Genomic DNA, 25878 nt, shown 5'->3' on the forward strand with positions numbered 1-25878 from the left:
GGATGTGTCTTTTTCTAACTCAGACCCCAGCATCTTTCCTTTCTCTTCCCTCTCTCCACCTCTGATCCTTTCTCTCTAATTATCTTTTGCCATTAACCCATAATTTAAAAAAAAATAATAATTTCTTGTGGATGTCCACAATGGAGAAATTCCTCATAATGTATTCATATAAGTACACGGGAAAGTTACATCCAGTTCATTCCATTTCTTTTGTTTTTCTATCCTTCCTCCCTTTCCTTCATTCCCATTTGTCTAATCCAGTGAATTTCTATTTTTCCTTTCCCAACCCACCTTATTGGGGGTTAGTTTTCACATATCAGAGAAAAAAAAATTCAACTTTTGGCCTTTGGGGATTGGCTTGTTTCACTTCGCATAATATTCTCCAGTACCATCCACTTTCCAGCAAATGTCACAAAGTCATTCTTCTTTATATCTGAGTAATACTCCTCTGTGTATATATATATTACATTTTCTTTATCCAATCATTTGTTGAAAGGCATCTAGGTTGGCTCCATAGCTTAGCTATTATGAATTATGCTTCTATACACATTGATGTAAATGTGTCACTGTAGTGTGCTGATCTTAAAACCTTTGGATATATACTGAGGAGTGGGATAACTGGTTCAAATGGTTGTTCCATTCCTAGATTTTTGAGGAATCTCCATACTGCTTTCCATAATGTTTGCGCCAATTTGCAGTCTTACCAGCAATGTATGAATGTACCTTTTCCCCAACATCCTCACCAATATTTATTGCTACTTGTATTTTTGAGAATGAGACATATTATTTCAATAAACTGGAATCATACAATTACAGCACAAAGAAAGTCTGAGCCGTGGAAATCAAAACACTGATGTGTTCATGAAGGACTTTTAGTGGTTTCATGGCGAAGATATTTAGATATGTAAGCATTAGAACATCATAAACTTATTTCAGTCATATTATAAAGACATAATTCACAAATAAGACTGTATAGAAAAATATGTTGCATGTTTTACCATTCAGTGATTTCCCTAAAAATAAGCATTATTATGAAATAAGTGATTCACCTTAACTCAGATACACGTATCATTGCTATGAAGAGCATTGCACTAATGACACAGCTAAGCATTGATGCACAGTTGATTAATTGTCTTTTTTCTGTAAACAATTCCAAGATAAACACTACCATGTTTAATTTGAAGAATCGTTGCACATGAATGCTGTGCAGTAGTCTCCATGAGGGTCCCTAATGACATAAAATTTAGTCTTTAGTGGAATGAACAGACATTTAATAATTAAGCTGAATAATTAAATGTTTAAATATCTAAATATCAACAATAGAATACAACATTAAATCTCTAAAGCTTAGTATTTATTTTTTTGAGGGGGAGGATGGGGGCTGAGCATTGAACTCAAGAGTTTTTCTACCACTGAGCTGCATAGTGCATTATCAGCCCTTTTTCTTTGTATTTTGAGATAGGGCCTCGCTAAGTCGCTCCAGCTGGACTCTGACTTGCCACACTCTTGCCTCAGCTTCCTGAGCAGCTGTGATTACAAGATGTTGTTACCGTGTCTGGCACCCATTCTTTGGTTTCTAAAACCATACTCCAATAAAGGGAAAGGGGATCCTTAGAAAAATGATTGCTTCTAGGAATTTTATATGGAATACACAGAATAAGCCTGGAACATTTCATGCTGCCAGAAAGTTTTATTAATAATTTTCCAAAACTTGAAAGTAACTAAGATGTCCTTAGGAATGTGAATGGATGAATGACCATGGTGCATCCAGGCAATGGGATATTACTCAGCACTGAGAAAGAAATTAGTTCTTGAACCATGAAAAAGACTCAGAGAGAACTTATATGCACATTACTGAGTGAAACAAGCCAATCTAAAAAAGCTAGATAATGTCTGATTCCACAATTTGTCTTGGCAAAATGAAAAACTCTGGTGACATTAAAACAACATGGTTTTCCAGTGGTTAGGAGAGAGGGAGAATGAAAACACTGAGTGCAGACAAATTTTAAGACAGTGAGTCTACTTTGTATAATATCACAATGATGGATCCTTGTTATTATACATTTGTCCAAACCCAGGGGTGGCACAAAGCCCAGAGTGCACTCCAGTGCAAACTATGGAGTCTGGACGATAATGATGTGTGTGTCAAACTAAGCACATCACTTGTGGCAAACGTACACCCTGAGGGTGATGTTGGTAATAAGGGAGGCTGTGCATGCATTGGGGCAGGAGTAATGGGAAATCTCTGTGACTTTCAAGCAACTTTCTCATGAACCCAAACTGCTCTAAACAAAATCTATTTTGATTATACATATCGTAAAAAATTTAAAAGGATTAAAAGATAGACAAACAAAACTCCATATTTGTGGGGAGGGGAGCATGTGAAAGTGATACAAGGGCCACTAGAAAAATTCCTAATAATCAAACTTGAAGCAATTTGAGGAACAAAAAATGTAGTATAATATTATCACATAAAGCATAAAATAAATATCTATGATTTCATGCCATGATAAATAATGCATTGAAAAAATAGGGAATAACTTCAAAGTTTGTAAATAATGCACCTTCACCAAGGTGGAACTCAACTCTCCCTTCTGAGGTGTGTGTGGGTAATGCAGTGCCTTCCTTTCAAACAGTGCAGTGAATGAAGTGTGTATGTGTGTATGTGCGCTTGTGCATGTGCGTGCAAGAGAGAGAGAGAGAGAGACATCCTGGAGTAAGTGGCTTTACAGTGCACAGTGCAAAACCTGGCCAGCATCCCTCATCCACTGATGAAGCCCACTTGAACAGGGGCATATCACGCCTGCTGTCTGCCTGACATGCTTTGCTGAGAGTGGCACTGCACCACTGGCTTCCTTCCCCGAGCCCAAGCCCCATCTCATCATGATGAAAACAGAGATTTGCTCCACAAATATCAAACCAGCACTCCTCAAAACTGTCAAGGTACCCAGATAAGAAGCCTGAGCAACTCCGACTTCTGGGACAGACCTGAAGTTACATGGCAGCTACATGTAGTGCGGTGCCCTGGAGGAGAAACGAAGCAGGAGGTGAACTCCAAGGGCATCTGCATAATGTACAAATATTGATTCATTAATTGTGACAAAGATTATGCTAATATGAAATGTTCATTAGAGGAGAAACTATGTTCAGGCTACATGAGAACTTCGCTAAATCTTCAAAACTTTTTACAAATCTAAAATTATTCTAAACCATAAAGTTAAAATTAACAATGTAAGTTTAATTATAGTTTGTAACAGACAGTCCTTAACTAAAAATTTAGGGAAGGGTCTCCTAAGGACCTCATATTTGAATTGCAATCTAAACCACCTGTTGTTAAATGAAAACTAAATGAAAATCCTTAAATACTGTCTCTGGCCAAAATAAAGACATGGGCAAAGAAATGAGATGGGCAGCGGTTTCTCTCATTAGTCTTCACAAGTTTCCAGAAGTGACCATAAGACAAAGGGCTCCTCAAGAAGCCAGAGATGTGCACAGGGACTACATCCTGGCAACATTCACCACCATTAATCCTTAGGAGTGGATTTGAGGGATGAGACCACAGAAGTGTGCCTGGCCATTTCTGTCACCCTTGTGTCTCCTTCAGATAAAGGTGTCCCTCATCAGTTTGCACGTCTTAATTGGGTTTGACCATTCAAATAAAAGATGTAAGAACACATCAAGTTTATCCAAGATAGATTTTTGGTTTAGAACCCTGTTATAAAAAAATGTGAGAGTCAAGTTAATTTTAAGTTCTGGCTGAAGTGTTATTGTAGACATGGGATATGCAATAGAGGTTTATTAGGGATGGAAGAATAGGAGAGTGCTAGCAGATGAATAAAATGGCCCAGGAACAAAGCAGAGAATTATAAATACTTTAATAAATTCAAAAGAAAAAAAAGAGATTCATTTTCTTTATTGCAATAAATAGGAGATTCTATTATATTGATTTAATACTTTTAAAATAAATATTATTGCATAATAATGTAATGATGATAGCCTTTAGTTTTTTATTTGAAATTCCTTTCAGACTGAGGCTGAAAGCTGAGAAACATGAAATATCATGAAGCGTTTTCCAATATATTCATGAATTAGAGGTCAAAAAAAAAAAAACCCTACCGGTTTGCAAAACCAGAACATTGTGCAGTTTGTTTATTGCTACAAGTTTTACAATTCATAACCAACTTTTAAACACATGTTTACCTGATTCTAAAACTTCTGTTGCAAAAGATCTGGCAGCTTTGGCAGGACAAAGCTCTGGCATGAAAAATTAAGCAGAATGCACTGGTCAGTGCTGTCTGATGGACACAGTGGACTTTCTGAGGTTCCTGAACTACAAAGTCTCTTTCTAAAAATAGTGCCATCAAAAAAGGTGTATTTTGGTGTTATTACTAAAATCAATTTTCACTCAAATATGCTTTCATTTACCACAATTTCTACTCTATGGTAAAGTAAATAGGTCCAGGACTAAGAATGCAGAGTAGGGGATAAGTAGAAGTTTGAGGAGGCAGGATCAATCAATTTGTATATCATTATTTGCTGGGCCACAGGTAGCCAAGGTTGTTGTCATATATTCACAAGGGGAAAGTATTCTAGTGAAAGTATGCTTTTTAACTTCAACAGCAGAATTATTAGCAATTACTGACCCTGTTTCTACGCTTTGTACTTTAATGAACTTCTAACAAGAACAACAACAAAAAACTGCAAATGCATACCATTGAATTCAGATACACCTGTTTCTTCAATGATTTTCATACTTTTTGCTATGGTATAAAAAATTAGGGGGCTGAGATTGTAACTCAGTGCTAGAGCACTTGACTAGTAGGTGTAAGGCACTGGGTTCAATCCTCCATACCACATACAAATAAGTGAATTAAATAAATACATTTTGTCCAACTACGACTAAAAAATAATTTAAAAATCAGGTGTTCATTAAAAAGTTACAAACACTTAATAATTTATCCATGGTTAAATAAATGACAGGATTCTATTTAGGGCAATAGTGACTGGATCACAATATGTCAAAGCTTGCTTTCTATTGAATTGGTTTTTCATTCTTTCCTTAGGAAGAATGATGTCTGAGGAAAGGTAGATATTACTAGTAAGACTTTTTCTCATTCCTAATCATTTCTTTCAGTGTGAGAGAGGGAACTTTAGGAAAATAAAAGCTGTATCATCACACTTATTTTGTTTAAAAACGATATTGTTGTACATTACAAGGTTGTATAATTTCTTCACTCTTTAATGAACATTTCTACTTCTATACACATCCAGTATTGTTTTGTCAATCTGAGATCTGAAGTCAATGTTTATTTATGATTTATTGTTCACTGGATTTTTTACTATTTTAAAGTAGAAAACATCAGTAGTTCTAAAATATTAAGGGAAACATTTGGGTTACAACAAGTTTACTAGTATCCTTAATATTTTCCAACCAAATGTAAGATAAAAATATATAGGATGAGTGGGTCATGGGAAGAGTAGCTTATTTTAATTGGTGTGTGTGTGTGTGTGTGTATTTGGAAGAACAGAAAGTTGACATTTCCTCATTGTAAGTCAGTAAACCTACAACTGAAAGAAAGTACCAATTGGGCTCTGCATGATGTCAATTCATTTAAATCTGAAAAAAAAGTCAATTGAAGAATATAATAATGCTAAACTGGGAAAATTATAATTACTTTAAAAAAGATGAAGTCAGTTATATTTTAGGGAAGAATATTAGAAAGGAAAAGGCATAAACAAAGATTGATGTTCCTTTTTTAAATTAAATTTATTTTTAACTGATAATAGAACAACATTAAAATTCTGTGTATTAAAAGGATAACGTGATGTTGTAGTAACCACCATTCTATTCTCAACTCCCATGAAATCAACTTTATTAGATTTCACATGAAAGAGATCATGCAGCACTTACCCTCCTGGGCCTGCTTTATTCCACTTAAGTTCTTATCTGTGTTGTCCCAAATGACAGGACTTCATATTTTCACGGGCGATAGTATTTGGTGTGTATATGCACCTAGGATTTATCTATTTGTCAGCAGATGGATACTTGTGCTTTCTTTTGTTGTTGTTTGTTTGTTTTTATATCTCAGCTGCTGTGAACAGAACTACAATGGACACACCAATGCAGGAGTCTCTTCAACACAGATCCCATTTCCTTGGGCTATACACATGAGAGTAGGAATTCTGGATCATGGTAATAGTTTTGTTTTAATTCTCAGAAGAAAATCTCTAATGTTTCCTGTAACAGATGTTTTGCTTCACACCCCCAGTGGTGTGCAAGAGTTTAACCCTACATTCTCACCAGCATTCGTTATCATTTTTTTTAACCTTCTTATCAGAGTGAGGTACTATCTCCTTGTGGTGTTGAATTGTGTTTCTCTGGTGTTAGTGACATTGAGCCTTTCACACACACACCCCATATTTGCCATTTGTAGTCCTCTTTTGAGACTTGCCAATTTAGATCTAATGCCTATTTGTCAGTTGGATTATCTGTGTTTTTTTTCTATTCCTGTTGAGTTTTCAGAGTTCCAAATATATTCTGTATATCAAAACCTTATCAGATGTGTAGTTGGGAAGATTTTCTCTGTCTTTGCTGGTTACCTCTGCACTACTGTTTCATTTGTAATCCTGTTGCTTCTGTTTCCTGTGCTCTGGGGACAAGTACAAAAAAATCATTGTCCACTTTCACATCTTGAAGCATTTCCTGTTTTCTTCTAGTAGTTTCATAGTTTCAGTGTTTTACATTTAAGTCTTTAACCTATTTTGAGTTGGTTTGTAACTGGTACAAAATAAGGATATGGTTTTATTCTTCGCATGAGGATATCCTATTTTCCCAGCACAATATATTACAGAGACTGCATTGTCTCTAATTTCTGTTCTTCACAATTTTATGAAAAACTCAGCTAGCTTTGGCCATGGGAGTCTATACTGTGCCACTGTCCTCTGTGTGTGTTGATGCCAACGTCATGCTGCTTACCTGAACACTGCTCTGCAGTGTGTTGCAGAGTCACATAGTGTAATGCCTCCCACTTTTCCCTTTTTTGCTCAAGATCATTTTGGCTATTTGAGGGTTTTGTTGTTGGTCCATGTAAAATTTTGGGTATTTTTTTTGTTTGTTTTCTTGGAAAGCGAGTACTGGGGATTAAACTCAGGGGCACTCAACCACTGAGCCACACCCCCTGCCCTATTTTGTATATTTTGTATTTTATTTAGAGACAGGGTGTCATCTATTGCTTAGTGCCTCGCCTTTCCTGAAGTTGGCTTTGAACTTGCGATCCTCCTGCCTCAGCCTTTGGAAGTGAGCCTCTGGGATTACAGGTGTGCCACACCATACCTGGCTAGGGTGTTTTTTTCTAGTTCCTTGAGGACAGCTATCAGTATTTGATAGGGATTTCACAGAATCACGTTATTGCTTTGGGTAGTACGGACATTTTATCACTACTGATTTCTTCAATTCATGATCATGGATTGTCTTTCCATTTGATTGTGTTCTTTTTAGTTTTTATCATTGAGTTTTGTAATTTCCATTATAGAGATGTTTCACATTTTTAAAAATTTATTCCTTTGTATTTTATGATTTTTTGTAGCTCTTATAAGTTGTATTACTTTTTGGTTTCTTTTTCTTCTTTTTTTTTGGATAATTTATTTTTTCTATTTAAGTTTGTCTCCTATTCTGTGGCACAGTATTTCCAACAATTATCTAATTATTTAAAATGTGAGTATATATACTGATCCTCATTTAAAAAAATAAGAAGAAATGACAAGGAAAAACATAAACTGCTTTTAATGTTTTTAATTCAGAAAATTATAAATTTTCATCAATATGTATTTGAAAATTATAAATTCCAGTTTACAAATAATTTAAAAGCATATAAATCATAAAACCATAGAATTACTAATTATAATAATACTTACAAGTTAACATATATATTTAATCTCATAGTGATGAAAAAATTGTTAATGTCAAAGAAGATATAATTTTTCAATATAAATATGAAGCAGATTCCAATTAAAAAATATCAACTTCCCTGGTGAAACTCTGTTTCCTTTATAATGCTTGCTATTCTCAAAGATGAGCCAATATTTTGTGTGCAAAATAATTATATTTATACATATGTATGTGTGTGTGTATATATATATATAAACAATTTCAATAATGCATCATGAGTCATAAATATACATTATATTAAACAAAGTAATGTTTGCATATTGAAATTCATTAACCAAGGTGGGAATTGATAGCTATTAGGATTGGTGCAAGTAACATTATGTTATTTAACAAATTAATAATTAACTATAACTGCTGCTTATCTTCCTTCATGATTCCAATTTATATATTTAAACTTCTATAACTAAAAATCTTTGGTGGTAGTTATGATTTTTCATGGGGAACAGGAAAACTAATAATATTAAATTCAGTTATTCCTACAATCATATTAAATTTGGTAGAAGTAATTATATAAATTATGTTGAATCCTAACTATGGAGAGAAGAATAAATAAAAGATAATTTTCTCCACCCAAGTGTATTTTTATTAGTAGGTATGGTAGGGGCAGAAAAATATTCTGGTTTATCTCAGTGGCACAGCACTTGCTTAGCATGTGCAAGATTCAGAGTTTGGTCCTCAGTCTTGGGGGAAAAAAATGGAGAAAAAATACAGAAAATGTCTTTAATATAGCATTATTCTTCTTGGGGCTGGGTTATGGCTGAGTGGTTGAATGTTTTCCTAGCATATGTGAGGAATTGTGTTTGATCCTCAGTACCACATAAAAATAAATAAATAAAATAAAGGTTTAAAATGTAGCATTATTCTTAATATGTTAAATTCACTGCAAACTTTCTTTTTTTGTAAAAAAAAAATGATGCCTTTTGGTTAAAAGTGCCAAGAAATGTCATTTTTTGAAAATATAAACAAGGAGATCACAGGAAGTTTCAAAGAAGAAGAAATTTCTCTAATATTTAACACTGTAAATAACTTAAAAAATCTTCATTCTCATGTTCCCACCACCAATTTTCCTAGAAGATGTGCATCCTCATGTGATTTCTTTCATTAAAATCCCTTAGACCAGGGTTGGGGATGTAACTCAGTGGTAGGGCACTAGCCTAGTAGGTGATTAGATTTGGTTTCAGTCTCCCACCAGACAAAAATTCTTTATATGATGTTTAAAGAAATGGAAATGCTAAGTACCTTGATCTGATCATTACCTATTATACGCATGTATCAAATTATCACCAAGCCCCATAGGTCTGCACAATAAAAATAATATGAAGAAATTTTCTTCCTTAAATTCTCACTATTTTCAGTTGAAAGTAAAAATGTGCCTGGTGCCATCTGTCACTTTAGCACTTCCTAGCAAGTCTGAACACTGGAACTCTGAGCTTGCAGTAATGGTAAGCTTTGTCATTGTCTGAATATATCAGAACTTTGTCATCTTTGTATCTTTTCCTACCCTACTAATCTCATGTGGAAGTACATCTGTGCCTCTGCTTACTACCCTGTCCCTTTTAAAGCAATACATCCTGTTCTTCATTGATTAAACTTATTTCTCAGACCATCCCTTCTCTGAGTCTTGACAAATTATCCACTGCTCAACAAGAATTATCCACTCTGTCCTGTAGGCTTCACTACCACTTTCATTTATCCATCATCTCAAGTTCAAAATTGCATTATGTTTTGTCCTCACATACTATCTGCTAATTAGGGTATGGACTCCTCACAATTTACTTTTGTACTCCTTACAGAGATAAAGTGCAAAAATAAATATTTGATTAAAGATGACAAAACATAATAAGATCAAATTAGGAAGCTTCTCCCCATTTTACAAATGTTATTTATTGACTTGTTGTATATCCAAGAATTTTAAACAATTGTTACACAATCATCATTGACATTCACAGAACTGAGAAATTAAAATACCCAAACTACAACATTACACCAGAAATATGTGATGTATTTGTAATAAATAAGATTATTTCTAATCCTCTGGAGAATAAACAGCTCAAGAAGTAACATTAATAAATGACTTAAGATATTGGAAGTTAATTTTAAAGTGCCACATTTAACTTTTTATGTTTAGTAAATATCATTTAGTGAAGTAGAGCAAAACAAACAAAAATTACTTGATAATATGTTACTCAAGTGAGTAAAGAACCACGTTTTATGTAAATATTTCCATTCACTATGTCATATGAATAAATTCATTAACAAGTAAGTGCTTTTTGATTCAATGTAATCTTCTGAATGAATAAAACTATAAGTATTTAAAATAGGTAACATCAAAGTGGACATTATGTTGTCACTTGTTATGACTGTGTACAAGGACAAAATTGTGCAACAATATCTCTGATTATTATATTTGGTATGGAAAAACATTTTCTTACTTTAAATATCACAAAAAACAAGTATGTAGTAAGGTGGATTTGGAGACTTCCATGGTAATACAGGATTTTCAGATAATGATGCCAAAATGTTTGCTCTTTTGTTCTTAGGCTCATGTTTTGTGATCATCACAGATTCTGTGTTGAGTGATTATACAAAACATGGATGAGCCTAATAACAGCTACTCCTAAATATGGAGAACTACACCAAAAGTCTTCAACTTTCTTAGAAGATAGTTGTCATGGACAGTGTTGGAATATTTCAGTACAGGAACCTCCAACTGCCTTTGGTAGATCTATATGCAACAAACATCCCCTTCATGTTTTCTGATTTAGTCACATCTCTATTCCTCTTTGCCATGGTCTGATGGACTGATTCAGGCTTTTATTGACCCTTCATCATTGCATCATTGCAAGTAATTCTGGGAATTGACACACCACTTAATTCCCATGTATACTGGCAAACTGTGAAGCTAGATACTGCATAGTAACTCCTACAAAAAAAATACATTTGTTCTCAGCCTCCCTCAGGCATGTGGATGGCCAAACCTCCTTTCCTCAACACTCCCAGTCCGTGTCAGGTTATCCTACAAGGGCCTCTGTCACCACCAATTTGGTATCAGCTCCTGTGCCTGTCTTCACCAACACAATGGGATTTTCCACAGTGGTGATATTTTAGTGGAAAGCTTTGAGATGAATTTAGCTCCATTAGTTATTATGTGATCTTATGACAGTCACCTAAACTCCATTTAAATGAATCCCATAAACAAAAATAAATATAATACCAAAATAAAATAATAAGATTATGAGCTCATTTATGGTGTATGAATCTTTTTTTCCCTCTTATTGCATTCTGTATTAAACATATAAGTATTTGTTGAGTTGAATGTTACATTCTTATTTCTACTACACAAATATTATATCACTGTTAACATAATATTAGATCTAGTAGTAACAGTATTATATTTTATCATATTAGGGGTACTCTGGAATCTTAAGGAAGAAACACTTAAATTGTAAATCTACTTTCCTTTTCCTTAATTATATCTTTATAAGTGTATTCTTTACACACACACACACACACTCTCTCTCACTCACTCTGCTGTGTATGGTGCTGACTAGGGTCTCCGACTAGTATTTAGATGGTGGCCGGCCTTCTTGGCTGGACAGCTAGAAACTTGGGTCCTCTAGATCATGTTCCCTCTGTATAAAGCCTCACACTTTTTAAACACAGTCCCTTCAGCAGAGTAGTTATGTTTTATAAATAGAGGCTTAGGTCCAAGAGACCAAGTCAGAGCTGCCAATTTTTTTTTTAATTTTTATTTTATTTGTTCAAGGATCACAATGACAGAGGAAGTAAAACACACTTCTCAATGGGAAAAATTGCCAAAGAGTCTATCACTATATTTGATCCATCAAATTCATCTTTTTAAATTTTCTTGACTGCTTTAGCGAAGTTAAGCCTGGTACCTTTTATTTCCAAAAGTATTCAGCATGAAAATTTGCATTTAAAATTTTAAATGATATGTAATTCAGATCCATTTCATTGATTTTGATGTGAATTTATGTTGGCTGTGATTCTCCTACGACTCTGTTCATGCTGGTTAATTTAGCTCTTCTGATTGACAATTCAAACGTCCCTTTCTTTATTTGTGCTCCACTAATAATCCCTCAGTATGGAGATCTGTCAAAGTGGTTGACATATCTGTAGACAACAGAGGGATGTCTTGATCAGGCATATCCAAAGTCCTCTGCTGTATACTGGAACTTGTGAACTTCCAGGACTTTCTATCTCTAGTTCTGCACGTAAAGAGCTTGAAAGTCATCACTAAATCATAACAACCAATAAGTAGCTGAACATCCTAAAAATCAACAACATTTCTGTTATGTGGAAGAAGAGTAAGAAAGGGAAAAGTGCTGCTCCTCAGAGGGGGGAGAAAGAAAGGCCAATATAGGGAATAAGAGCTCCCTGAGATAGACATAGATTCACGAGGAAACAACAACACAAGAATCTGTGCCAAGGTTGGAAAAATTAAATTGCAATTTAAGAGTTGCTGGAGTTCACTTTGGATAAGTCTGAAAGCTCTAATACCCAGAAGCACCAGCCATAGGAAGGATCAAGAATACTACTGTGAGATCTTCCTACAGGAGCTCAACAGGTTTCCCAGTCAGTAGGAGAGAAAAATACCCTTTGCCTGATGTGTGAGAGGACAAAGGTACCTTTTGAGGTGCACTGGAGCATCTGCCCTTCTGAGCAAAGACTGTCTCCAGAAGAAACTACTTAGATGAGCATGACCTGGTGAAGTATTATCAGAGCCCTGCTGACCTGGGAGAAAGGGTATGCCCAGTTAGTCACCCCGACACTCTCAGGGAGGGCACAGAAGGAGAAACATTCATGCAGAGCACAGTCCAGAGTCATAGGTCCAACCAGCATCATAGGACACTTTTTCTATCCCCCTACACTCCATATAGTACCAATAAATTAATAAAGGTCTTTATATAGGACTTACTTTACCTGGCCTACCATGTCCAGCTAAGAAAAAAAAAATATGCAAGATCTAAAAACACAGTTTGATGAGGCAGGGGGAGAATGAGAATCAGACATAGCAGGGATGTTAGAATTATCAGAATGGAAATTTGGAACAATCTAATGGACAAACTAAACACAGTATGAGAATATGTACAGAGATACGAAAAATTGTGCTACATATGTGTAATAAGGATTGTAATGCAAAAAAAATAAAATAAAATATAAAAAAGAATATATGGGCAATGTATGCAGAAAGGTGGAAATCCCAATAAAATGCCAAAAGATATCTTACATTCAAAACCAACATAAGAAATTAAGAATGTCTCTATTGGGCTTCTTAGTGGAACAGGAGTGGACCTGAAAAGAATCTCTGGGATTGAGGGTGTTTCAATAGACATTGATAAAACTGAAAAATGAGAAGAACAAAGACTAAAAGAAAAAAAAAAGCATGAAATGCCACAACAAATAAAAAGAAGGAGAAGGAAAAAGAAACAGAAGAGAGATTTTACAGAATAATAACTGATGATCCTCTGAAATTAGTATTAAACACCAAACTTCAGATCTATGAATATGCGAGAACATCAAGTGCAATAAGTGCCAAGGAATCTCACCTAAGCACATCAGACTTCCACCAGAGCAAATTAAAGGTAAAGTCTTCAAAGAAACCGGAAGAGAAAACCACCGCACCTATAGAGAAACAAAGGAAAGCCCTGCAAAACAAGATAGTGGAGTGAAATACTAAAGCATTGAGAGAAAACAAACAAAAGACCAACCTAGATTTCTATACTTTGTAAAATTTTCTTTCAAAAGTGAAGAAGAAAGAAATACTTTCTCAGACAAACAAAAAAATTCAGGGAATTAGTTGCCAGTAGAAGTGGCTTGCAGGAAACATTAAAAACAATCTATTAGGGAAAAGGAAAAGAATATGGACCACAAAGAAAGATTTACATAAATGAAAGAAGAATATTAAAAAAACAGTTTAAGTTAAAGTTTGTTGGTATTCTTAACTGATCTTATGGGTCTGAAACTTTCAAGCCAACCCCACCCACCGCCCCAAAACAAATGAACAAACAAACAAACTAGAAACTAAACAATTTGCCTAAGATGTGAAAAGCCACCTTACCAAAGAGAAAGCAAATAGTAATATGTAAACATTCTCCACACCATTTGTCATCAGGAACAAGAAAATTAAAAACAACTATTAGATATCACTAAACACCTATCAGAATGACTAAAATCCAGGACTCTGACAATATTGAATTCAGTTGAAGCAACAGAAACTCTCATTCCTTGCTGATGGGAATACAAAATGGTGCGGTCTCTCGGGGAGGTAACTGGGTAGTTTCTTAGGATACTATAGTCAGTCTCCTCATGTGAGTCAGCATTTGCATTTACTGGTATTTATCAAAGAGATAAGAAAATATATTCCACTAAAAAACTGGCACACAGCTTGTATTAATTCATTTTGTGTGTTCTAATAGAAAACCGAAAGCTGGATAATTTATAAAGAACAGTATATTTTCTCACAGTCCTAGAGGCTGAGAAGTCAAAAGTAAAATTGTCAGGTTTCTGCTGTTTCCGGAAGTTCCAGTCTCTGCTTCCTACGTGGCATCTTGAACACAGACTCCTACAGACAAAGGGACGCTGCGTCTTTATATGGCACAAGAATAGGAAGAACCAAATAACTACCCTACGTGTCGTTGTTTCATTGTTAGCATTGTTCTCTTCCTAAGGGCTCTGTCCTCAGGACAGGAACACCTCCCACCAGGGCCCACCTCCCAGCACTGTGGCACTGGGGGTGATGTTTTAGACACATTAATCTTAGGAGGCACATTCAGATCACAGCACAGGTGCTTATAGAACCTTTATTAATAATTGTCACTAATTGGAAAAAACCGTTTAGTAAGTTATTGCACAAATAAGATAATGGAATGTTATTCAATGTCAAAAGGAATGAACTCTCAAGCCAAGAAAAGATGGGAGGAAACTTAAGTTGATACTATAAAATGAAAGTACCCACAATTAAAATGGAATATCTCATATGAACCCAGCTATGACTGTGGGAAAGTCAAACCATGGGGACAGGGAAAAGATCAGTGTTGCCAAGAGATAGGAGAGAGGACGCATGGGAGACATGTAGCTGGATTCTAGCACAGTGAGATCTCCATGGTGGATGAGCCCAGTACAACACTACAGATGTGTACCTGTCATCAGATTCTTGCTCAGAAACATATGACACCCAGAGTCAATCCTAACGTAAACCATGCACTTTGGGTAATAATGATCTGTCAGTTTTACTTAATCATTTGTAGTAAATATCCCACTGTGGTAGAGAATATTGGTAATGACGGAGGGTATGCACATGTTGGGAAGGAGATATGTGGAAAAATCACTGTACCTTCTGGTCCATTCACACACACACACACACACACACACACACACACACACACATTCATATACATATAAAATTGCACGAATTAAAGAAAACATTATAAAGGTTCCCAGATCCTTGGTCTCTATGTGTTGGTGTTTTTCATGTGATATATGTCAACATATGATATGTGTCAACAAATGGTATCGGAGACTTTCTTGCATTAGTTTCCTTATCTACAAATAAATTTCTCCCACTTCTATTTTTTTGTAATGATCCTTCACCATGTTGTATCTGTTTCCCAAACTTGACTTCTGACATTTGTTTAATCCATGGGTTCAAACAAAAGTTTCACTGTTTCCTACTCCTCCATGACTTATATGTCTGACTCCTGATCTTGTCTACACATTATTCCCACCTGAAATTCATGTGAACACAACCTTTATAGCTTGAAGTTTCACAACTTCACCAGTGATATAATCATTTATTCAAAATTTGCAAATTATTCTCTGAAAATGGAAAATAAAGTGAATTACTGAGTGCATATCTTGTGCCAGGATTTGTATTAGCGAACTGGTGTGTAATAGTCACCACAAACATGTGAATTAAAACTGCTCCATCACCACTATCTAGTAAGAAACTGAGATATATGAGATTAAGCCATTTCACTGGTGTCCTACATTTGTGTTTGTACTTACTACCATCCACCTTGATGTTTGAGGAACACACACAATATTTCTTTCTGTTGCAAAATATATTCATGTAATAATCAATATGTTAGGGACTCAGGTTTGCATTATTATGCTGGTCATGCCCTTACTGAACATCCAAAGATTCTCTTCCTACAAAATAGGAGATAATGGACATCAATTCATCATCAGCTGTCTATAACAGAGAAAAGAGGAATGCCGAGACAGAACTTTGACAAATATATACAGCACCAAACCTGAAGAATTATAGAGAAAGAGGAACAGACCACCTGCATGCAGCTAAACCTGTTAAAAAGTAAAGGAAGACTTCTTGACTTTTTTTGTGTTAATGTAAATCAAGCAACTTTGCAAACTTCTGTTGTAACCAAGTCTATTGTTATTTTCATTCAATTTAGGTCAATATATTTAATAAAATGTGTAGTTGTATGGACATGTTTATCCAACTAGTATAAGTTGTTCAGGGAAGAAGCATGTATTAAGCAAGGCTCAAATCCATGTATCCATGAATCTGGAAATTCTAAAAGTTCTAGAATATAAACATTCAGCATTCATTATGGTTAAACTAGCTCTCAGTTTCCTTGCCATTACTTGGCAGTTGGAACCCAATGAGAGGGATTATAAAAGAGGTTAAATACATATTATATTTGCTGGTTTGTGTAAATAACCTAAAATACTATTTAACAGACTTAGGTAGGTAGGGAGAAAATGTGTCAGGAATAACACTCAAGAAAAGACACCATCAGAATACAGTGTATACTCCACATAAAATGTCCTAGTTTGATTTTCTATTAAGTGAGCATATGCTTTATTTATTTATTTGAGAAAAAGAAAAATGAAAGTTTATTGCTTTGCTAGCAAAGGAGAAACACAGTGGAATTCCTCTCCATAAGTCTGTGATTTTGCCCATCAGCCGGAACAGGAGACTTCTAAAGAGGTGATTCAAAGGCTACATTCCAGGTGTTCTCTGTTGGAGGTGTAATTCACTTGTTAATTTGGGAAATAGTCATTTCTGAGATCTTGGGTGCCATCCCCAAAGTCTGGATTACTTCATTCCTGTGGTGGGTGTGTACACAGTGACAGATAAATTCTGCTCAAAATTGGGAAGAAAGGTAATCCTGTTTCCCCTGGGATTAGGGAGGGGTAGAGATTAGGGAGGTACAGGGAGAGAGGAAGAGAAAGAAACATGTCTGTTTTCAAAATCAGTTGCAGAGGCAGAGCACCCAGGTGTATATTCAAAGCATAAAGTTCTTTATTTTTTATAGGCCCAAATGAATTCATTTCTGGGCCCTGAAGAAATTTGGGAGAAATGTCTCTAGTGGTGGTATTTATCAGGGGTTGATGGGGAGGGATTCATAGCATACACTACTAAAATTCAAGAATTATTCTGTAGGATTTATCCAAGGATTCGGGGAGAATGAGAGTACAGCCAGATACGCAGGAATGCTTCTGGACATCAATATGATAACTCAGTGTGCTCTTCCTCCTGAGAGCACTGGGACAGCAGTTAATTCTTCTTGAGGATGAGCCGCAGGCATGATGCATTAGACAGCTTTTGATTGCCTTTACCAAAATCACTATCCAAAACAACTTAGAGGGTAAAAAGTTTATTTTGACTCATAGTTTTAGATGTGTAGTCCATGTTGGCCTACTCCATGGCTCTGGCCTGAGGTGAGACAGAACATCATGGCTGAAGGGTGTGGTGAAGGAAAGATGCTAAGCTCCTGGCAGCCAGGAAGCAAAGGAAGAGAAAGAGGGAAGATGCACCTTTTAGGAAATGCCCCCAGGGACCTACTTCCTCCAACCTTACTCCACCTGCCAAGAGTTACCATCTAGTACAGTAGTCCTCTAATATTACTAATCCACAAAATGGATTAACCCACTGATTATCCTAAGGTCTCAAATTCTGATCTTTTCACTTCTGAACACTGTTTCATTATTTCAGAAAAGATGGTTTTGACTCCAGGTTTCAGTTCACAATTGGCTGACTCCAAGGTTGAGAAACAACATGCTGGAAGGGTGTAATGGAGGGAAGCTGCTCAACTCTTTGTAGTCAAGAAGAAGCAGAGAGAGGAAGAGAAAAAGAGAGAGGAAAGTGCAGGGCTGTACATCTTCCCACACCTTCCAATAAAATCTTACTCCCAATAATCCAAATTATTAATCCATCAAATGGATTAATCCACCTATAAGGCTAGACGCCTCATGATCCAATCACATTGTAAAAGCCTAATCTTTGGAAATTGCTGCATTGGGGAACACATCTTTTAGTCTGAGCCTGTGGGGAACATTCTAGATCTAAACCACAACAAGCTGTCAATATATTAGCAGCAGTCTTATTTCTAACTACAAAACAAAGAAATGTGTCTCTGGAGATGCATTTGCTTGACTCTCTGTTCCTCTTTGCCTTTTATTGTGAGTGGGTCCATTGGAAGCAGGGCTGTTTTAGCCTGTTTACTTCCATTTATTTTTCTTGAAGTGACACAGAGAGGAGCAGAATGGCATTTCAGTCCTTTGAGGAGCTGTTTATTCTTCTTTTTCCATCTGAGATTAAAAACTGCAACTGTTCCTAAAAGAAGTTGGTGAAAGTAATGGATGTGACAAAACACTTATAAAATATTAAAAACTAAAATGGGCTATGTCACTTGTCCCTTGAAGTTCATCCAAGAATAGCTCATGTCCATGGGAAAGAGTCTTGAAATTCCTGCCATACAAACACCTGTTTTCTGTCTGGCTCCTTTATTTTACTTTCTATCTCTCCACTTTTCTTCTCCAGATCAAGGTGGATGTGATATTTAGTAATAGGTATGCTGGAAACTCATGTAGATCCCTTATTTACCAACTTAAACTCTGAGTCTGACATTATTCTGAGGCCAAATCTGACACTTGGCATTTAGAGAGCCTGGTTATACAGACAATTCCAAACAACAGGGTTATAGATAGTCAATACTCTGGGCCCTGATGGTGAGCCTTTGTACCTGCAGTTCCCTAGGCCAAAAATACTATTCCTCAAATCTCTTCATGGCTGGCTCCTTCTCACAAATTGGTCACAGGTCAAATACTCTCTTCTAAGACAGTCTATTCCTGTCTATTCCAAATAGCTCCCTTGCCAATAAAGTCCTGCCCACTGCCCTGCTTAGAATCTTCAATTTTATTCTACCACATGTAATTATTTTCTATTACATTTTTCCCATGTTAAATGTCTCTATGGCAAAATGGAACATAAATTATAATGAGAGATTTCTGTCTGCAATATTTTCAGGTTTTCCCAGCATTTAGAAAGGCATGTGGAACTCGGGAGACAATCACAAGACATTTTGGATGAATGAATGACTGGGACCAAACTGAGGGTCAGCAATAGTTTCATCTGTGATTTTTAAGCTGATAGTTTTATACAAGTGTGTAGCTTATGATGGCTATTTGAGGAGTGAGGAGTTCTGTGGCAAACCTAACAATACCTATGATGGGAATCTTTCTAAAATGTGCAATTGTTGCTATATTTCTGCTCTATCATTTTTCAAAGGTTTCAAAATGTGTCATATAATATTGGGTCAGGGACCAGGCAGGCCACCAGATGGTTGAAGATGATTTATTTCCTTAATTTCAGACTACTGAAGAAAGATTATAGAAAGAGAGCTGGTTCTTGTCTGAGTTTACAGGATATGAAAGATAAAAGGGGCCTTGAAGTTCATCTAGTCTGGATTCATTCTTAATTTAAAAACGCTTTCTATACCACCAATGACACTGTTGCCTGACCTTGACATTAATATTTTTAGTGATGAGACACTCACTGTTTTACAAGATAACCTGTCTCACAATTGGACAGATTTTGATGAGCAAGGTCTTCCTTCTATTGATTCAAAATTTCCTTCCTGTAACTTCTGGCCCCTGGAGAAACAATACATAAGTCTAGTTCCTGTTCTGAATTATGAACTTTGCAATATTTTAAGACATCTGAAATATCTCCCCTGAGTATTCTAAACTTCAGAATAAACATTCTAAATACCTCCAGTAATTATTCACTTATTTCTTCTTTTAGACACACACACACTCACCTTCCTACTGGATGATCTCTGGAACACTGCAATTAGGAAACATATGTTCTCCAGGGCAAAGTGGAATTAAGTTTTATTTTTAATTATGGATTTAATTGTACTTGTGCCATAAAGTTATTAATTGATCCACTTTTGTAAGTCAACTATGCATATAATTATGTACTATATCATTGCCAATGTAAGTGTCTGTTATTAATTGTGAGATGCAAAATAAGATTACTATGATATAATAAACCTTCTCCTTGGCCAGAAATCTGTGTCTAAAGAACATCTTATAACATACAATGTCAGCTAGCTGGTAAAATCTTTTGCTAAAAATACAAAAATATTCAAAATAATCTGAGTTTTCAATTCACATATGCACAAGTGTGGCTTCTTTCCATCTTTCCATTATAGACATTCTAAAATTAAAGTGTTCCATTATAAAGTACTATTAGTGAAAATAAGCTAAGCCAAATGTAAAAATGAACTTTTTTTACAACAAGAACAGTATATTAAATGCTAATTTAAACATTTTTCAGCTAATAAGGTAAAAATAAAGATAATTTATCCACATTCAGACTTTTCAGGTAGATTCAGTAAACTGGTTCATCTTTTGCCTTTCTCATGAGCTCAGTGTTGGCTATAATCACATCCTCAATATTAATCACTAAAGTAGAAGTTATACTATAGTGTTATAACCCAATAATTTTCAATATTGACCTAATACTTCTAAAAAGCAGAAAAAATGTATTAAATTCACACTAAGGAAATTGATGGGTTTCAATTCACATGTCCTACATATATCTATTCTGTAATTACCTGTTTTTAAATGCCTAATAGTAAGTTATCATGTATATGAATATCCACAGTTATGTTTGCACTTACTACTATCTTGGAAAAATTAAGTACTATTTTGTTTTATGGACCGATCATGACTTTGTTGTATTTGTTAACTGACTGTACCATGACAGACACTAACCAACATCAACACGGTATTCAGTTCACATCTAGAACAAAAGATGTGGCATAATCAGAGGGACCTAGAAATTATGACCCAATAGTGGTTTGTTCAATTAACCTACACCTCATGCCTTCCTTTTCACAGAAGCCAGATGTTGCCAAACATAACACATACAAAATCACAGCATCCAAACACAATGCTTCTTAGTTGTGTGTGGAATGACAAAAAAGTATTTTGATTATTCTTTTAAAATAAACAAGTTATTTCCATAATTCTTGTTATGGGTTACATTGCATCCTCCCCAAACTCATATTTAAGTCCTAATCTCCAAACCAAACAATGTGAAATGGAAATAGGTTTGTTGAAGATATGATAAAGTTAGGAAGTCAAACTGGAGAAAAGTGGGCACCCAGGGCAAGTTTGAAGACACACACACACAAGAAGATTACCATATGAAGATGAAGGCACAATTGGGGCATGCTTCTACCAGATGGGAAGGATGCCAGCAAGCCACCAGCCCTGGGGGAAAGGCCTGCACCAGGTTCTCCCTCCCAACCCTCAGAAGAAACCAACCCTGCTGACACACTGACCTGGAACTCTTAACCTCCAGAACTACAAGGCACTAAACTTCAGTTGCTGAAGCCTCTCAACTTGTGATACCCTAGCAAGCTTATGAAATTATGAAACTCCTAAATATTTGGCATTCTTCAGGTTATGCCTTCAAGAGGACAGAGCACTCTTTGTTAAAAACAAAATATTCTTGAATGTAGCATATTCTCATCCTCTGAGGTAAAATTTTCCAACAGCCAAGAGTTACTCATATCTATGATATGAGTACAGTAGATCACATGTGCAGGTAATCCAGCATTCTTTTCATTAATTCATTATAGTATTCAAATTGATATATAGTAAAAATGGACTGTTTATCTCTGCAACTGACTTTGGCAGACAGTCTAAAAACTGTTTTAAGATGTTTTAAATGATAGCATTTCTTGGGGAAAATGTATAATTTCCTAAGGTAAGCCATTTTGAAATAAACAAAAACGCATTTTTTGCTGACAGTTGTGCATGTCTATGATCCCAGTGACTCGGGAGGCTGAGGCAGGAGGATTCCAAGTTTGAAACTAGCCTCAGCCATTTAGCAAGACCCTGTATTAAAATAAAAAGTCAAATAGTCGGGTCTGGGGATGTAGCTTCAGTGGTAAAGCATCCATGGGTTGAATCCCCAGTACCTCTTGGTTAAATCTCCAGTACTGCTCCCACAAACAAAAAGCATGTTTTATAAATCTTGATGTATTTAATTTTAAAGTTTCATTCTTAGCCATACTGAATGTTTATATACACACTCACACACACACACATAATGTGTGTGTAAAATTATGAATAGCGTAAGTAGTTACTCTGTGTTAATCCAGAAGTTTGTGGGGGTATTTTTGGTTTGGTTTTATTTATTTATTTTTGTACTGGGGATTGAACCCAGGCATGTTTAACTACTGAGCCAATCCCCAGACCTTTTTGTGTTTTTATTTTGAGACAGAATCTCACTAAATTGCTTAGGACTTGCTAAGTTTCTGAGGCTGTCTTTGAACTTGCAGTCCTCCTGCCTCAGCATCCCAAGACATAAGCCAGAGTTTTTCAAGAGTGCTTTGTTAGTTTGGTACTTGAATGGAGATACACACACACACACACACACACGTATATACATGTATGTATATTTATATATGTATGTATAGATAGATAGAGATAGATGACAGAAATAGATTCCTGGGGACTGAACCTAGCCTCTCAGCCTGAGAAGTTTCTCTTCTATCTGAGTCACACTATGAGTTTCCATTCAAGATCTGAAATGCTCAATAAAACTTCCTGTAATGATGGAATATCCTGTATCTGCATCACCCAGTACAAGAGTCACTAGTCACCAAGAGGCTGTTCAGCATGGGAAATGGATGGTGCAAATAAGACACTGAGATTTTAATCTATGTTAATTTAATTGTAACAGAAATAACTACGTGGAGCCAGCAGTTATTGTACTGGACAACAGAGTTCTAGACTTTAATTTGAAATTGGGATTCTATTCCTAACAGTGTGAAAATCACCACTGAAAATGAAGGAATAAGGAAAGTAATAAGAAGTAACTGATGATTTGGATCAACTATCCCAGAACACACAGATGTGTAAGTTTCTCAGCACATAAGGTTGACTTTAATCCAAGTGATTATAAAATTCCATCAGCAAACTCAAACTGGCATCATTACTGGCATTAGCCAGCATGGGGAACTGAAGAGTAGCAAGAAGTGTTTTCCTGGAGAATGTTTCTTCCCCACAAATCCCTGGAGGCCTGAACACACACACATATTCTGCCCAGGAACTCCAAACCCTGTGCTTTCCAAATATTCAGTTAGCTATATCATCTACATGTGCTTGTTTTCAAAGGTTCTCTAGCAGTTGGCAACTGAACTTGGCTCTAGACAATACAGTTGAAAATTAGTAGTTGTAAAACTGGATCTTCTCACTTAAAAATGTCTTTAGTGTTCAGGTTTTTATGTTGGCTTTTTAGCTTCATCCTGTTTCTCCACATGTCAGAGACAAGTTTTAAGGCCTTTCAGATTATACAGGAAAATTTCATAGGGATATTGTCAATTCTTCAAAGTTATTTTTAAAAGGTTTCAACTTCACCATGGCCCCCAGGAATTTGATGGTTCCACCTAGAGCACATCCCTGAAAACACGGGGTGGGGAGACTCTTTCCATTCTTCCCCCTGTCTGCTCCAAAGAGCATTATATAAGCTCTATATCCCCATCCCCTCCAAATAAAACCAAGACCTACCAAAATAACAGTTCCACAATCTCAAAACATGGAGGACACTAAATAGGTTTTCTGCCAAAAAATGATAAGGGAGTAAATAAATAAATAAGAGAAACCAGTATGAGACACTAACAGTTTATTGCTCACCACAATTGCTTTCACAAGAAAACACTCTAAGGTTTTTAAGTAGTGGTGAAGATGGTGTTCATAGGTAGCTCTGCATAGAGCTCAGGTCCCTAATTGAGATTCCCAGTGTGGTCATTGCTGTTTCATAAACACAAGATTTGGAGTGTCCAATTTATTTTAAGAGTGTTTTTCTCCTTTCTATTTAGTTAAGTCTAGTGTGACATGCTGGCAACGTGAAAAAATGTTAAATGGTAGCTCTTACATTTGTAATGTAGTCATTGTCCACTAAGTGAAAGATTGTTTAAATAGCTGAAATTTTCTAATATCATCATTGGGATATACTTAAAATTATATACACACATTTATTCTATCCAATGGATCCATTTCCACATTCTCAGGCAACCAAGCTTCTTCTCCTGCTGTCCTTGTATATTAAATTCAAATCATCAAGAACTTATATAAATCAAACTACTTGATACTATTTTTAGTGTCTGACTTATTTCATTTAGTATAATTATTTTGATATGTGTCCATCTTCTGAGTGTTTTAGTAGTGTAATTCAGTCCTCACTTGTGGACAAGATGGACAGAAATGGGGACAGAGATCTGGGGATGGTTGTTTGGGGCAGGTTTGGAGGCGGTGGGATAGGAGTGGCAGGGAGCAGGATTGGCACAGGAAGCAAGTGGGCTGAAAGGGGGTGGGATGGTGTGGGGCTGTCCCTCCCTCGTCCTCTGCCCACCCTGGGCCCAGCCTGCAGTTCCGATGCCACCCAGGATACCACTTTGACCACCAGCCTGCGGGTGCACACCTGCAACGCTAGACAGCGGGCGTCACTGCCCTGCAGCACGGCGCGCAGGTCCTCCACCAGCTCCTGGAGGCTGCTGTTCTCCTCCTCCAGCCTCGCCACGCGCTCGCCCTCCGGGCCCTCGGGGCCACCCTCGTCGGGACCCTGCACCCGGGTCGGGTGCTGACGGCGGAGGCGACGCGGGCGGCGCAGGCGGATCTGCGTTTCCATGTGTTTGCTGAGCGCTCCTCGGGGCAGCTGGTGACCGCCGCGGGTGCCAAAGTAGCCGCAGAGGCGCGCGTGGAACTGGCGGAAGGTGAGCTCCGGGGGCTCCGCGCGCAGCGCCACACGTGCCTCCTCCTGGGATTCCGAGTCTCCATCATCGGCCACATCCCTGGAGGAGGTCCCATCCCCAGAGTCAACAGGGATCGCATCCGGGTGGCCTCCCCGGAGGCGGCACCCTCGCGCGCAGCCCCAAAACGGCGCAGAGCGCGCGGAAGTCAGAGCGCGGAAGGCGGCTGGCGCCTTGGCAGTCCAGGTGGTGGAAGACCTCCTGCAGGTACTGGTCCAGGCCGGTGGCCAGCACCACGATCTTGTTCTCCACGCCTCAATCCAGGCCATAGTGGTGAGCCAGGGCGCTCAGCAGCCAGTGCGTGCTCCGCGCTGGCCTCCTCCGTGCTCCGGCCGGCCGGCGCCATAGCGGCGGCCCTCGGTTCCCTTGCTCCCGTTCCTCCGCCCCGCCACTTCCAGGGGCGGCCCCCGAGTTTCCCGAAAGGAGGAGCTTGGCGATGGCCTTCTGGTTGGATCGTGTCCAGCGGCAGATGCCCAGAAACCCTGGGTTGACCTCAGTTACTTTGAAGGGATCCCTGCGACCTGGGCGCACCCGTGTCCTCAGCCCCTCCGGGCCTTCCCCGGCCTCAGCTCTTTGCCTTCCACTTTGGGGCGGTCGGAGTGGCTCGGTCCCCACCCTCCACTCTGCGTGGAGACGTTTGCGCCCCAACAGTTCAGCCACCAGCTCCCCAAAGAGGCTTCTCCCTCGGCCTTGGTGGTGCAGAGAGCCCCATCTGGGAACTAGAAAAGAAGAGGAAACGGATTTAGCGGGAGAGGGGACAAGGTGAGGGACAGCCCAGGGGCGGGAAGCCACTGAGATGATCTGGGATCTCCTAGAGCTGTGTGCGCACAT

General features: G+C 37.3%; 1 pseudogene; it reads right to left on the bottom strand.

Annotated features, from left to right (window-relative positions):
- Positions 1-23904: 23904 nt before the first annotated feature.
- Positions 23905-25878, bottom strand: LOC139702428 (uncharacterized; annotated as a pseudogene).

Source organism: Marmota flaviventris, chromosome 17 (genome assembly GCF_047511675.1).
Source record: "Marmota flaviventris isolate mMarFla1 chromosome 17, mMarFla1.hap1, whole genome shotgun sequence".
NCBI classification, from domain to species: domain Eukaryota; kingdom Metazoa; phylum Chordata; class Mammalia; order Rodentia; family Sciuridae; genus Marmota; species Marmota flaviventris.